Here is a 14,348-nt window from a genome sequence, read left to right on the forward strand (position 1 = left end):
GACCCCTTGATTCGCCAATGTTGGCTATTAACTCAATAGGTACCCCCTGCATTTATCCCAAGTAATACAGGCGGTCATCTGACTCAGATGTCAACTGCTACCACTGGTTTGGTTAGTGATAGAGTTATCCTTGTCTCAAAAACGGCTACGTGGTTGCCCTTGGGGACAGTCGTATAGGTGCCGTGTAATTATTTTATAGAACAATGTTCCACCCAAAAGGGAGCTGCTCTCTGCGACGAATTTCATCCGGATGGATGCCGTCGGACGCCTGCTATGATGTTGGGACAGGTCGTATTAGTTTTGTAGATTTGATCAGGTGGCTTGGCGCCTGGTCGGATCATTCGGCCGGTGGCCTTGGTAAGTCCTTGGTGAACGGAGGTGCTAAGTAAAGAAGGGTAGCCGCCCGTTAGGCACAGGACCGGCCAGGCCCTAGTCTTTTTAGCTAAGTATTGTGAGTAAAATACTCAATGGAGAGTAGCCGACTGTAAAGGAACAGACGGCATGCCCCTCTGAAGATAAAGAGTGAAAAACTCAATGGAGAGTAGCCGACTGTAAAGGTACAGACGGCATGCCCCTCTGAAGATAGAGTGAAACTCCATGGAGAGTAGCCGACTGTAAAGGTACAGACGGCATGCCCTCGTAATACAAAATTTAATAGTAAGTGCAAACTTTATTAAGTAGCTCTTTACTTTACATCATTCAGAAGAAATATTTTTTAAGGTTATCTACATTCCAGGTTCGAGGCAACGGTTGTCCGTCTGGTGTTTCCAGACGGTAGGTACCGTCCCTGACTTCCTCATAGATTCGGGAGGGTCCTTCCCAGTTGGGAGTTAGTTTGCCAGACTCATTAGCCCTACCAACTGCTTCCATTTTTCTAAGTACAAAGTCCCCTACTTTGAGTGGACGCATGTGTACTTTTTTGTTGTATGATCTAGTCATTCTCAGGCGATAGATCTCATGGCGCAAAACAGCATTGCCCCTCTTTTCAGGAAGTGAGTCTAATGCCAGGCGCATGGCTTCCCAGTTTGCCTCTTCGTCATATAGCATTACTCGAAGAGTCGGCTCGTAGTGTTCTATTGGAAGAACAGCTTCCGCACCATAAGTTAGGAGGAACGGAGTTTCTCCAGTCGCCCCTTTTTCAGTCGTCCTAATGGCCCAGAGAACATGTGGTAGTTCATCCGCCCATAGGCCGCCTGCTCGTTCAATCTTTTTCTTGAGACCGTCTGAGATGATTTTATTAAAGGCTTCTACCTGGCCGTTTGCTTGTGGACGACCGACAGATGCAAAGTAGTGTGCAATTCCTTGGTCTCCCAACCAGCTTTTGAGAACAGGCGTCTCAAATTGGGGACCATTATCAAAAACCATAGACATGGGAACCCCGAACCGAGTGATGACGTTTTTCCAAATGAATGAAATTACATCTTTCGTCTTGATTCCCTTTACAGCCTCCGCCTCTACCCATTTAGTGAAGTAGTCAACGGCAACAAGTATATACCTTCTGCCGCCTGTAGCAGGCGTATATGGACCCAGAATGTCCATGCCCCACTTAGCAAACGGTAGTGGGCTGTGAATGGTAGTGAGGTCAGTAGCCGGACGGTGAATTAATTTGCCAAACCTTTGGCACTTGTCACATTTTTTCACCATCTCCATTGCATCTGCTTCCAAAGTAGGCCAAAAGTAGCCCTGCCGCCTTGCCCTTTGAGCAAGCATCCTACCACCTACATGAGAAGCACAGAAACCAGAGTGAAGATCATCTAGTATCTCTCGTCCCTTTTCAGGAGTAACACACTTTAAGAAGGGTTGAAGGTACCCCCTCTTGTGAAGTTCTCCCTGTATCATTTCAAAACAGGAGGCTCGTTTTTTCAGTGCTGCCGCCTGTTGAGGATCATCCGGCAGTGTACCGTTTGTCAGATATGCCCTGATTGAATCCATCCAGGTTGAGCTTCTGTCTAGGATTCCAATAGGGTTTTCCTCGATGCTTCTCTTCTCCATTACTTCCCAAAAAACAGTTCGAGGAGTATCGGAGGAGGCGGATGATGCTAATTTTGACAGTGCATCTGCCTGGTTGTTTTCTGATCTCGGCACTTGGATCAGATGGAAATCCTCAAGGGAGTCGACTGCTTGTCGGACTGCCTGTAAATACTTGATCATGGCCGGATGGGTTGCTTCGTATTCGCCATTGTACTGACTCACTATCAATTGTGAATCAGAACAGGCGTCTATTTTTCTTGCCCCTGCCGCCTTGCACATGCGGATCCCGGCTAGTAAAGCTTCATATTCTGCCTCATTGTTTGAAGCCTGAAAACTGAAGCGTAGAGCATACTCGAACCTGTCGCCCTCTGGAGATTGACATACGACGCCTGCTCCACAACCATTTGAAGTAGAGCTTCCGTCCACATATACCTTCCAGACTTGGTCTGGAACTTGAGAGTCAGGAGGACGAGTCATCTCTACAATAAAGTCAGCAAAGGCTTGCCCCTTCACTGCTTTTCTAGGCTCGAAAGTAACTTCGAGGCTCTGTATTTCTATGGCCCATTTGATCATTCGTCCTGACGACTCCATGCTGGTCAGTGGCCGCTTGATAGGTTGGTCTGTATACACGACGACTGCATGTGCCAAAAAGTAGGGCTTCAATTTTTTAACAGCCATGAAGAGTGCAAGACCAAATTTCTCCACTAGGGGATACCTCAACTCGGCATTTTTCAGTACGTGACTGACAAAGTAGACCGGGAGCTGACAGCCGTCCCTTTCAGCAAGGAGCACAGCGCTTAACGCATGATTAGAGACGGCCAGGTACATGTAGAGATCCTCTTTGGGCAAAGGGCTGACCAGCCTCGGCAAGGAATGCAGATGAACCTTTAATTTCTGGAAGGCGGCCTCAGCATCCGGCCCCCATTCAAACCTTGCCTTTTTCTTAATTGCCTGGAAAAAGTATAGGCATTTGTCGCCTGATCGGCTTAGGAATCTCCCCAAGGCCGCCAGACAACCTGTTAACTTCTGAACCTCTCGGATGGTACGAGGCGACTGCATGTCAATGACCGCCTGCACCTTCTCAGGGTTCGCTTCTATTCCTCTCTGATTGATAAGGAATCCGAGAAATTTCCCAGACTCAACTCCAAATACACATTTCTTGGGATTGAGCATGACATGGTGCCGCCTGAGTGTGGCGAAAGTTTCTCGGAGGTCCGTCAGATGATCTTTCTGAAGTTTAGTCTTGACAATCATATCATCAATATATGCCTCGACGTTTCTCCCAATCTGATCAAAGAACACTGTGTTTATCATTCGTTGGAAGGTAGCCGGGGCATTCTTTAGACCAAACGGCATGACCGTGTAACAGTATAACCCCTGATCAGTGACGAAGGCCGTCTTCTCCTGATCTTTCTTCCATAAAGGAATTTGATGGAAACCAGAATAGGCGTCCATAAAACTCATCAAGGCATGGCCGGCTGTTGAGTCGACCAGGTTATCAATTTTAGGCAGAGGGTAACTGTCTTTGGGGCACGCCTTGTTCAAGTCTGTGTAGTCTACACACATTCGCCAGGTGCCATTCGGCTTTTTAACAAGCAGCACATTTGCAACCCAGTCTGGGAAGTAACATTGCCGAATGAACCCTGCATCAAGTAATTTTTTGACTTCGGCGGCTGCCGCCTGACTTCTTTCTTCGCCATGGTTCCGCTTCTTTTGCCGTACCGGCTTCTTTTTCGGATCCACAGCGAGTTTATGTACTGCCAGATCAGGACTAATGCCTGGCATTTCATGGACTTCAAATGCAAAGATGTCCTTGTATTCTTTCAACAGGTTGTGAAAGTCGTCACCAAGGTTTCTCAGAGCAGTCGTCCCAACTTTGACTGTTCGGTCAGGACGTGAGTCATCTAATATCAGGTCCGCATGCTCACCAGCCGGCTGAGGGCGGAACTCATCCGGCCGCTCCTTTGCCAATAATTTCTATTTTCTTGCTTTTCTTGCGGACTCTGTCTGGGACGCCTTTCTCTTTTTGTCGCCTGTTTCTTGAACAGGCGCTCTCTCCTTGACATTGTCTAGGTCTGTTTTTTCTCCACTTGACCCAGTGGCCATAACAGTGGGCTTGACATCCGAGAGATAGCACTCTCGGGCCATCCTCTGATCTCCCCTTAGGGAGCCGACTGTTCCATTATCCCTCTCAAACTTAAGCAGCATAAGAGACGGGATTATAACAGCCTTGGAATTATTCAGGGTTGGTCGACCCAGAATCATGTTGTAGGCCGAGAGTTCCTCTACTACTAGGAACCGGACTACCATGTGTCGTCCTTCCCCTTTTTCGCCCAGGCGAATGGGTAAATCTACTCGTCCCAGTGGGTGGACGACTCCTCCTCCAAACCCTATTAAAGGGTGGGAGGCCGGATGTATGCAGTCCGTCTGATATTTCAGTTTTGACAGACATTTGCTGCTGATGAGATCTGAGGAGCTCCCGGTATCTATGAGGATTCGGCCAACTCTCTGGTTGGCCACTTTACATTCAATAACGAGAGGGTCGTCATGCGGCCCCCTTACCCCTCCTAGATCCTCTTCAGTGATGACAATCTCAGGAAATGTATATTTGGACGGCCGTTCTTGGTGAACGGAATTTACATCTAACCGCCTTATATTATCTTTGTTGCCCCTAATAGTGGGGCCGCCTCCTGAGAAGCCGCCTGCAATAGTGTAGACGACTGCATCATCTGTATCGGAACTGTCGGCCTGTTGATTCTTTTTGGCCGACTGCTTTTTTGAGGAAGTGTTTCCCGTAGATTTCTTGACATAAGTGTCAAGATCACCTTGCTCAGCCAAGCGGTCTAGGTACCGCATGAGACTGATGCAGTCATTGGTGTGATGACCAACGTCATCATGATAAGCACAGATTTTGTCTTGGTTCCGGTTGTTTGCAGAACCCTTCATGGGGAGCGGCTTCTCAATTGAGAACCGTCCTTTTATTTCTTTCAAGATAGACTGGTTATCCTGTTTAAACACATACTTTGGGGAGTATGGTTTGTATTCTTTTTTCTTTTTCTTGGCCGGCTGTTTAGAGGAATCAGCCGCCCAGACCTCTTTTCTTTTCTCATCTTTGTTAGACGACTGTTTTTGTCGTCCTTCTCTTTTGTCGAACCTTTTCCCGTCCGAGTGTTTTATCGTACACAGATCAGTCGCCTGTATATAGGCTTCTGCTTCAATCAAGGCCTCTTGAAGAGTCGCCACCCTTTTTCGAACTAAATCAAATTTGAAGGTAGACCCGTCTTTGAGACCTCTAAAAAAGTCAGTATAAGCTACCTCATCCGGTAACCCTTGAATCTGTATTCTCATCAGGTTGAACCGCCTGATGTAAGAACGAAGCCCCTCCTTCTCGCCCTGCTGAATTGTTCCCAAATCAAGGGTCGTTTTCTTCGCAGGGATGTTCATGGCGAAGTTGGAGGCAAATAAGTAAGCAAGCGTCCTGAAGCTGTTTACACAACCAGTCGGCAGGTTGCCGAACCATTGCTGTGCGATTCCCTTGAGAGTCGCTGGGAAACACTTGCACCAAGTGGGATCATCCAACCCTTGAAGGTACATCAGGTTGGTGAATGCCATCAGATGGTCTTCTAGATTAGTAGTGCCGTCATAGGCGCCTACTAGTACATTTTTTACTTTGGCCGGCTGAGCGGCTTCAGTAATTTCCTTGGAGAAGGTTGACGGCTGTTCACCAAGTCTAAGCAGCCGTAGCTGCCAGTCCATAGGTTGGACGTTTTTTGCTGCAGGTCCACCAAATGGAGGTGGCTGCATAAAGTACTGTTGTTGCGGCACAAATGGTAAGTTTGGTACCGCCTGGGCATTATGAAAGCCGGACTGACGGGAGGTGCCGCCTGACTGACTCTCATGGTACGACTGAGTATGCCTCATAGAGGTATTTCGCAAACTGTCTTGGAAATTTGAAGTAGAAGCCGACTCTGACAATCGGTCACTCTTCTTCTGCTCTAGCAGTAGCCGAGCATCTGTGAACGTTTGCTTTGACCCGTCCGCCTGAATATGACGAACCGGTTTCCTATTTCCCGTAGGATAACGGAATTTTGTGAAATCAAGAGCAAGTGGCTCCCGCTTCTTGGATTTAGGATGAGGAGTCGCCTCTCGCCCTTGAACTGGCTTCCTCTTCAATGAAGTGGAAGGCTTTTTGGCCGACTGCTCTTTGACTGAAGCAGGCGGCTTTTTGTTGATCAACTCTTGAATCTCTCCCTTGAAGTCCCTCATGAAGGTCATGAGTTCGTTCCTTGTGATGGGAGCAGACCCATCAGTCGGCTGTTGCCGAGCAGGCAGTGCGCCTGCTGGCTCGCTTCCTGTTTGAAGATGCTCTCGTTCCCTCCTTTCGGTATGACGGGTACGTCGGGCCCTTAGGGTCCCGTCTGGAGCTGTATGAGTTTCCACTTCAAATTCACTTTCGGTATCATGGTCCGACTGAACTTGAGGGTCGTCTAGGGGACGCCTCTCTTCTGGAGTCGGTACAGACTTGGATGCCATCTTTGAAGTACTCTCCCCACAGACGGCGCCAAATGTTTCGGGGTTTTCTGATGTCCTGCGGGAGAGTTACAATTCCGAGACTGGAACCGGACGCCTGTACCTGCAAAATAACGGAAACTCCTGAGAGCTCCGCCTCCAACGGTCAAGTTAGTACCTAATTAAGGAGTAATTAATACGGAAATTAAATCAATAAGATCTCTCTAGGTGAGAGTGTTTAATGTTGGTAATCTGCGTCGTTAGCGAGATTAGCCGGTTATTAGTGTTCCGTAATGTCTCTGTTCTTCTCTGCTTGATTTCTATTATTAATTAATGAGGATTAATTAAGTATTTATAGCCTTGAGAAGCGTGCCACTCTCTAGGTTTAAGGTAAACCTAGGGCTGACCGGGCCTCTAGACTGGATTGGGCCTTGATGGCCGGTTTTCCCATTTGGCATGGGTGGACACGTGGCGTGCCTCGATTGGTCCGTAGAGGACGTATCTGTGACTGACACGTGGCAGGCTCCTATTGGCCTTCGTGAAGGACACGTGGCGGAACCTGGTTGGTCCACTTGTCAGACGGTGATTGGTGGATAAAAATCCCCTAATCAAAGTTGAGTGGTATAACCCGAGCCCTAGAATCCTCTTAACATTGATAACCTCCCCTTAGCTTTTAGTTGTTTTGAACTAGTACAAGCTACTTTAACCAAACCAACTTTGACTTCATTTAGCTTATTTGAACGGTAGTATCTCGGTGGTTGATTCAACGTCTCTCTTGGGTTCGACCCTTTCTTACCCTTGCTATTAGTTAGTGAGACCAAGATAGGATTTATCATTTGGTAGGCTCGACGACGGCCTATCAATGGTACCTCGTCTTAGGGTAAGGAGTCAAATACCCCTTTCTTTTCGGATAGCCTTTGTCATCAACATAATATTTACCTAAAATAAAGTTAATAAAAAAAATTAGCTTTAACATTCATTAAAAATTGGGGCATTAGGAATAATTATGTATAATACCTTATGGGGGTTTTGGAAACTTGAGTCTTGGATCACCAATTGTATCAAGAAATATTCGTGAATCATGAGCTGAGCCTTCCCATCCCGTCAACATGTATGTAAACAACAAATCAAAGTCACATACAGCTAAAACGTTCGTAGTTGGTATACCTTTCCTTCCTTTGTAACGAAGTTGGTGTTCTTCGGGGACAATTATTGATATATGTGTACCATCTATAGCTCCAATACAATCCTAAAATGAAACGGTTATCATTATATTATTTAACGATAACTTGTAAAATATTTTCATTTTTTTTGTTTTAACAAAAGGAAAATTGTATTACCTTGAAATATGGCATGTATCTAGCATCATTTGCTAATTGTCGTGGCACCTCCTTAAAACTAGGATCTTAGGTACAAGTATATCCCTTGACATTCCATCCATAGCATATAAAATTTCTTTGAATACTCGACTCATTGTTTCGCCGGAATGTTGAAAACGTTCTTGAGTTAATCTATTTAGGGCACCATGAGCAAGGACATACACAAATATGCCCACTTTTTCTATAATTGACATTCTTAACGATGGTTTTAAACCATACCTGCTTTCTAAATCTGTGCATAATTCCATAAATAAAGGAGGGTACATTCTAAGAGCATTAAAACAAAGTTTTCGTGACCGTTAAGTAACTCAATCATCCACATTTGGCCGGTTAAATACGAGGTCATACAAGGTTCCTTATATATATGGTTCAAACAATACTTTGTAATGTAACCTGCGTTGCAAGCAATCAAATAATCCCAAAAATTTTCCTCTTCATCTAAGTACTCTTTGCAAAAGAAGAGCATTTTAAGTTGCATATTATAATCCATACCTACAAACAAACAAGTTTAATTTCAAAATCAATTACATAACATAACTAATATTAGTATGATATATATAAGATTTAAATTTACAAAACAAGGATGAATTTCAATCATCCAACAAAAGTAGTAAAAGTAATCCCATTAACACCCATACAATTTTTCTCTAAAACATATATAAGGGTTAGGGATGCGTACAACATTTCCTATTTCTTTTTGTTTTGCAATGAGATATATATAAATTATGGGCTTAAAGAGCCATTTTAGAGCAAGTTCTAACAAAAAAAAAGATAGCATAAAATTCCAAAAGTGCATATGGTAATATTCTTAATTTAATTCAAAAGTTACCATATGCAATTCTAAGTAGTTAGTAAAGTCAGTAGCACATATCACTTGTGCCCCACATTTTGTGCATACATAAACCTTATGTATTCAACTCTTTTCTTATCATCCGGAAATTCTAAAAAGATTGTCCTTCTTTGTGGATCTTCAATGAGTGTACAAGCATAGTAAAATTCAGGTGAGCTGGAATAAAAATCATCCATGGAACACAACTTAACCATAGCATCAGTCACACTATATTTTGGTGTAGCAATATTCATATAATTCATCATTTTCACCATAGCAGTTTGAAACTCTTTTGTGGAACTATTCCTCTCATAAATTATTTCCATCATTTCATCAATTTTATCACTAAGGGCAGCACTCCTTCTAGACTTTTTATATTTTTCAAACCTTGCACTTTTGTTACTTGAAAGGAAACCACTCTCCATTACCCTTTTCCCTTTTCCTTTATCATTGATCTCATTAGGGGTGGATATGGGGTTAGGGGATGAAGGGCTTTGTTCCCTCCACATTGCATCCCATTCATTTCCCAAATTAGAACCTACTTCATCATAATCATTAACATAAGGAGAATGAGCGTGACGAAAACTAATGGGTGGAGAAGGAACATATGCTTCATCATCTATTGTAGGAGGATCGACCATTGGAGTAAACTTTTCGGCTCCTTGGGCACATCCCCCAAAAACTTGGTCCATTTTGTATTTAAGCTCAGGTTCGATTCCTTCATCACGAAAGATTTCAAATTTTGCATTTTCCTATCAAAAAAAGAATGAGTTAAAATTTTTCTTACCTTCCCCCATCTAATTAATCATTAAACAACACTCTTATGATAACATTAAAAAACTAACTTTTATTTTTGAAGGCCACCACTCATCACTTGCGGCAACCGTTCCTTTTTCATGATCCCACCCTAAGCCGGTTTCCTTCGATTTCAATTGTTTCCAAAGTATCTATTTAGACCTCATTCCATCCAATTTGTTTTTAAGCTGGCCTTTATCCCATGCTAAATTTGTGGCATTTTCCTAATTTTCTACCACTTTTTTCCACAATAACTTGTGTGAAGTAATATCGCCATTTTTTCCCTTACTCCACAATGTGTTTTTAATACAAAGATCAAAAGTATGTGGATTAATTCATTGGACCAAGTTATTCGATTTACATTCACCAATTCTTGTATTTCTCCATCATTTATCCTCTCCCCTATATGATTACTTTTTTTTCTTAGGGGCCATCTAAACATAAGTAAGTAAAAACATCATTACACAACTATTTCAGCTCATATACTACATAGCAAAATGAAACACCAAATTGTGATACGAAAGATGTAAATAACAATTACATATAACAAGATAATTAAAGTATAGAATAGCAAGTTTATAAGTCAAACTCTTAAAATTAAATACTCAGAGACAAGACATATGAAAGATGTAAATTGCAAATTCTTTCCTAAAAAGCTCAAATTGTAACAACACCATCAGTTATCAACCACATGTTTTTTTTCTAACAAAAAACTAATATTTCTATTATGTACTCCGTAGAAATTAGGAGATTAATTAAGCAAACCACCACACATACTTATATATATGAAAAAAAAAAACCACAATATTAAACAATTTTGTTATACTTACTATTAAATAAGTTATAATATACGTTAGCAACTACTGTACAAATTAATTTTGTATAATTAAATTTTGGGTGAAAAAGGGTGATAGTAGTAAAATTGGAGAGCAAACACTAATAAAGACATCATTTTGCTTTCTCTTCATTTTTTTCATGCATTAAGCTAGTTGGGATCTCACTTTTTTGATGAAATTGAATTTTATATTTTTTTAATTTTTTTATTTTAAAAAAATCAAAACTCATACATCAACAAATTGAGATCTCAGCAATTTTGTTTAAACTAACCAATAAGTCTTCCTATTTATGCTAATCCTTCTCTAATTAAAAGAAAATTGAAGAGTTTCATGGTAAATTCTACATCAAATTAAACCAAATTAAATGGGCATTTTTCTACAGATCTAAAAAACTTAATAACAAAAAAAAAAAAAAAAAAAAACAATCAAAGTTACCGAATAATGTAGTCATGCATTTGCCGAAGCTTGATTATGAATTTATGCTCCGCCGCTTCCGCCACTCCACGTTCACCTAAACTTCTCCCAAATTATCTCTGTAGTGTATTAGTAGTATATTGGGGTTTTTTGTTTTAGGAGAGAGAAAGGTAATTGATAAGAATGGTAATAGGTGTTAATCAGGGATAAAATTGTAATAGTTATCATTTAAGCCAAAAGCTAACCCAAAAAAGCTACTCTCACTAGCTTTTGGCGGAAAAGCTGGCTTTTTAGCCAACCAAAAAGCCAATTAACCAAACATAAATTTTGGCTGTTTGACCACTTCCAAAAGCAAAAAGCTATACAAAAAGCTACTTACCAAACAACCCCTTTATCATCAAAATTTTCAGATTCAAGGAAATTCATTTGTTAATTGGTCAATTATCCTAGCATAATCTATCATTTTGTTCAAACTATACTCGTTAATTTCCTCCGTTCACTCGTCCAGGTAATTTACCCATCAATTTTATTCCTTTTATAATTATGTAATTTAATTTTGTTATGAAACGTTGAAAATGTTGATTGTTAATTTGAACTTGTGAATTCTCTGCATTTTGCTTGCTGAAATTAGTACTTCCTTGCTTTTGAAAATCTGGTTGATTGTCATTCTTCATGTTTATATGTATTTATGATGATACTTTTCATTCTACTTCGTATAGTTTTTGTATTCTTATTATGCATTTTTTTCTACGCACAGGTGACTAGCTTGAGGAATCAAACGATGAATGAATGAAGTTAATGAACATTAGACCTGTTCAACAGGCCGAGATGGGCTTTATATGAAATGGGACGGGCCGAGCCAAGCCAAGCCTAATCCGAAAAGGGTCGCGCTTGTCCATGAGCCATTAAGCCCAGCCCGGCCCAGCCCATTCAAAATGTATAAACAAACTACAACAACCATGAAAACACAATATAAGAGAATTATAAAGGGCCTAGGGGCCTTATAAAGGGCCTTAGAAATAAAATTACAAAGAAAATATATTGATATTGTAAAACTCTGGAAAAGTACAGGATAAATCTCGGACAATAAAATTTGAAATCCAGCACATTGTATTATGAAAATAGTTCATATCACCTACTATAGTACTATGAGAGTTATAACTATGCAAATATGCTAATCCTTTTGCAGCTCCAAGGGCAATCCTCAGTCTTGCAGGCCTTTCCATGGTAGGTTGCCCTTTACTTGTAATTAGACCATTTAAAATTTCAGTTAAATCAATGCCAATCACTAATTATAAGCATAGGAGCCAAAATGAGTGTTATACTATGTTGGCGGTAAGTGCATTTAAAGAGAGACAATGCAGACACATATAAAAGCAGAAACTAAAGGCAGTAAGCTTACAATGAAGATGGAACTCCATGATATTGATTTATACCAAGAAAAACAGCAAGATTATAATAATAAGTAGAAAAATCAAAACAATTACCTAGTATAGGAAACTATCATCAACCTCATCATCATCATTTCCATCATCAACGGCCTCATCATCGTCCGAGCTAGAATCACGATCCAAATTTGAAGGGATGTTATATTCATCACGGCGCCAATCTTGAACACAAACTAGGGCTTGAACCGTTGAGGGTTTCAATGAGCTACGATCAGGAGATATAGTTTTCCCCCCTACACTAAAAGCCGACTCGGAAGCCACCATACTAATCGAAATCGTTTATCTCGTGCCAATATTGCAAGCTTCGGAAATCTCACTACATTTTGTTGCCAATACTCTTAGCTCCATGTTCAAATCAAGCTCCTGTTCCTTCAAATATGACTCAAGTTGGGACTTTTTTGTTTGAGTCCTTGTAATTCTTGAACTAAAGCTTTGATAATCATCAAAGAAGTTTTCATCTTCAATCCTACTACTTGTAGTAGAGGGAGCAACAATTGGGGAAGTTGAAAATGTTGACTTATACTCATTACACAAAGATCTTAAAGTGTTCAACACTTTTTCAACTTTATACATAGTCTCATCCGAACCATATATTATTAACCCACTGTTCCAATTAGCAAAACACTATCCAAGTCTTTATTTTTTTTTTTTTTTTGCTTAGCCTTGGAGTTGCAATGATACTAATTATGGAGTACATCGTAAATAAACCCATTGCTAGCCATAGCATCCATATGCTCGTATTTGGTGTACTGCAAATTATTTAAGCAAGCAAATTAAAAATGCCATAGCATCCACAAGCTCGTATTTGGTGTACTACAAATTATTTAAACAAGCAAATTAAAAATGTATGATACAAGAAGAATATAGTGAAGTAGGAAAAACAGAGAGGATGCTACGCAATAGTTGTACAATAATTTCATAGCACAACATTGAATCAAAAATAAACCCATAAAAGCCAAAACACCTAAAAAAAAATCTTTGCAATCAAAATCAGAAAACCTTATTTAATAAAACAAAAATCCAAGAATTTCACTTTGCTTCATCAACAAATTAGCAATCCACATCAATCTGCAAAGTAAATAACATAGAAATAACCCAAATTAGAGAAACAAAAACCCATTTAATACACAAAATATCATTACAGACCAAAATCCAAATTAGAGAAACAATTACCTTAGTAATTGAAGTGATATGACGGAATCCGAGATTGAGAGCGGCGAGCAAGAAGAAGGGTGATAATTGAAGATTGAGAGCAGTAGCAAGAAGATTGAAGTTAGGAATCTAGGAATTTTTTTTAGGGTTCATAATTTGTGGGAAATTGGGAATTTTTATTTTTAAGGTATCATAATTTGATGTTAGGAAGTTTTAGAAACAGAAAAATTAAAATAAAAAAAGCCTCATAAGAGTTACGCAATTTCAGCCCTTTTTAACTTAGACTTAACCCTTTGAAAGCCTATTATTTAATAACCCTTTAAAAGCCCGGTCCATTTAAATATTGATGGATAAAACCTTTTTATAAAAGGGATGGGTCAGAGCTTTAAATGGGCCCCTAACTCATTGAATAGGTCTAATGAACATAGATCTAGTTAAGATAATTTAAAGAAGAAAGTCTACTTAGACTTGAGCCATATTTGCAATACCACAAGGATTGTACTATTATTTTGGTTGGAAATGTAATTATGTCTAATTATTTGTGTTAATTATTGATTGAATAAAATTATACAAAAGGTTTCACGAATTACCAGGTTAAACAATATAAGGTTAAATTCTGGAAAAAAAAAAGTCAAATCAGGTCGGGTTCAGGTCAACCCGTATAAAACTAGGTCGGGTTCAGGTTGGGAAGTGTTGACCCATTTATGTAAATAGGTCAACCTGAACCCTACCCGACCCGACCTGTTTGCCAGCCCTAACAAATTACGTGTAACTACGTAAATATCATATTATACATAATAAACACATATAATTATGTGTATTAAAAAATTACTCAAAATTTACAGACAAACTAAGGGAAAATCGTATGCATTGGTTTGGACGTGTAAGACGGCGACCCGAGGGTGCACCGGTACGAAGAGTGGGACCACGGAGGGGTTAAACGAGGGAGAAAGAGACCGAAAATGACTTGGTTAGAAAGAGTTAGGAAGGGTATGAAGTATATGGATTTGCATGA

The 14,348-nt window shown here is 40.4% G+C and overlaps 1 long non-coding RNA gene across 4 annotated transcripts; it reads right to left on the reverse strand.

Annotated features, from left to right (window-relative positions):
* Window positions 1-8,371: 8,371 nt before the first annotated feature.
* On the reverse strand, window positions 8,372-13,657 carry LOC110731076. Of its 4 annotated transcripts, none has more exons than XR_002513254.1 (4): window positions 13,355-13,657; window positions 13,181-13,249; window positions 10,755-12,930; window positions 8,372-9,440 (listed from the first exon to the last, which is right to left on the reverse strand). It is a non-coding gene; the product is annotated as an uncharacterized LOC110731076 (long non-coding RNA). The 4 variants fall into 4 exon arrangements; XR_002513253.1 differs by having other exon boundaries at window positions 10,755-12,994; XR_002513252.1 differs by having other exon boundaries at window positions 10,755-11,970; window positions 12,221-13,249.
* Between the last annotated feature and the right edge of the window lie 691 nt (window positions 13,658-14,348).

Source organism: Chenopodium quinoa, unplaced genomic scaffold (assembly GCF_001683475.1).
Source record: "Chenopodium quinoa cultivar QQ74 unplaced genomic scaffold, ASM168347v1, whole genome shotgun sequence".
NCBI classification, from domain to species: domain Eukaryota; kingdom Viridiplantae; phylum Streptophyta; class Magnoliopsida; order Caryophyllales; family Amaranthaceae; genus Chenopodium; species Chenopodium quinoa.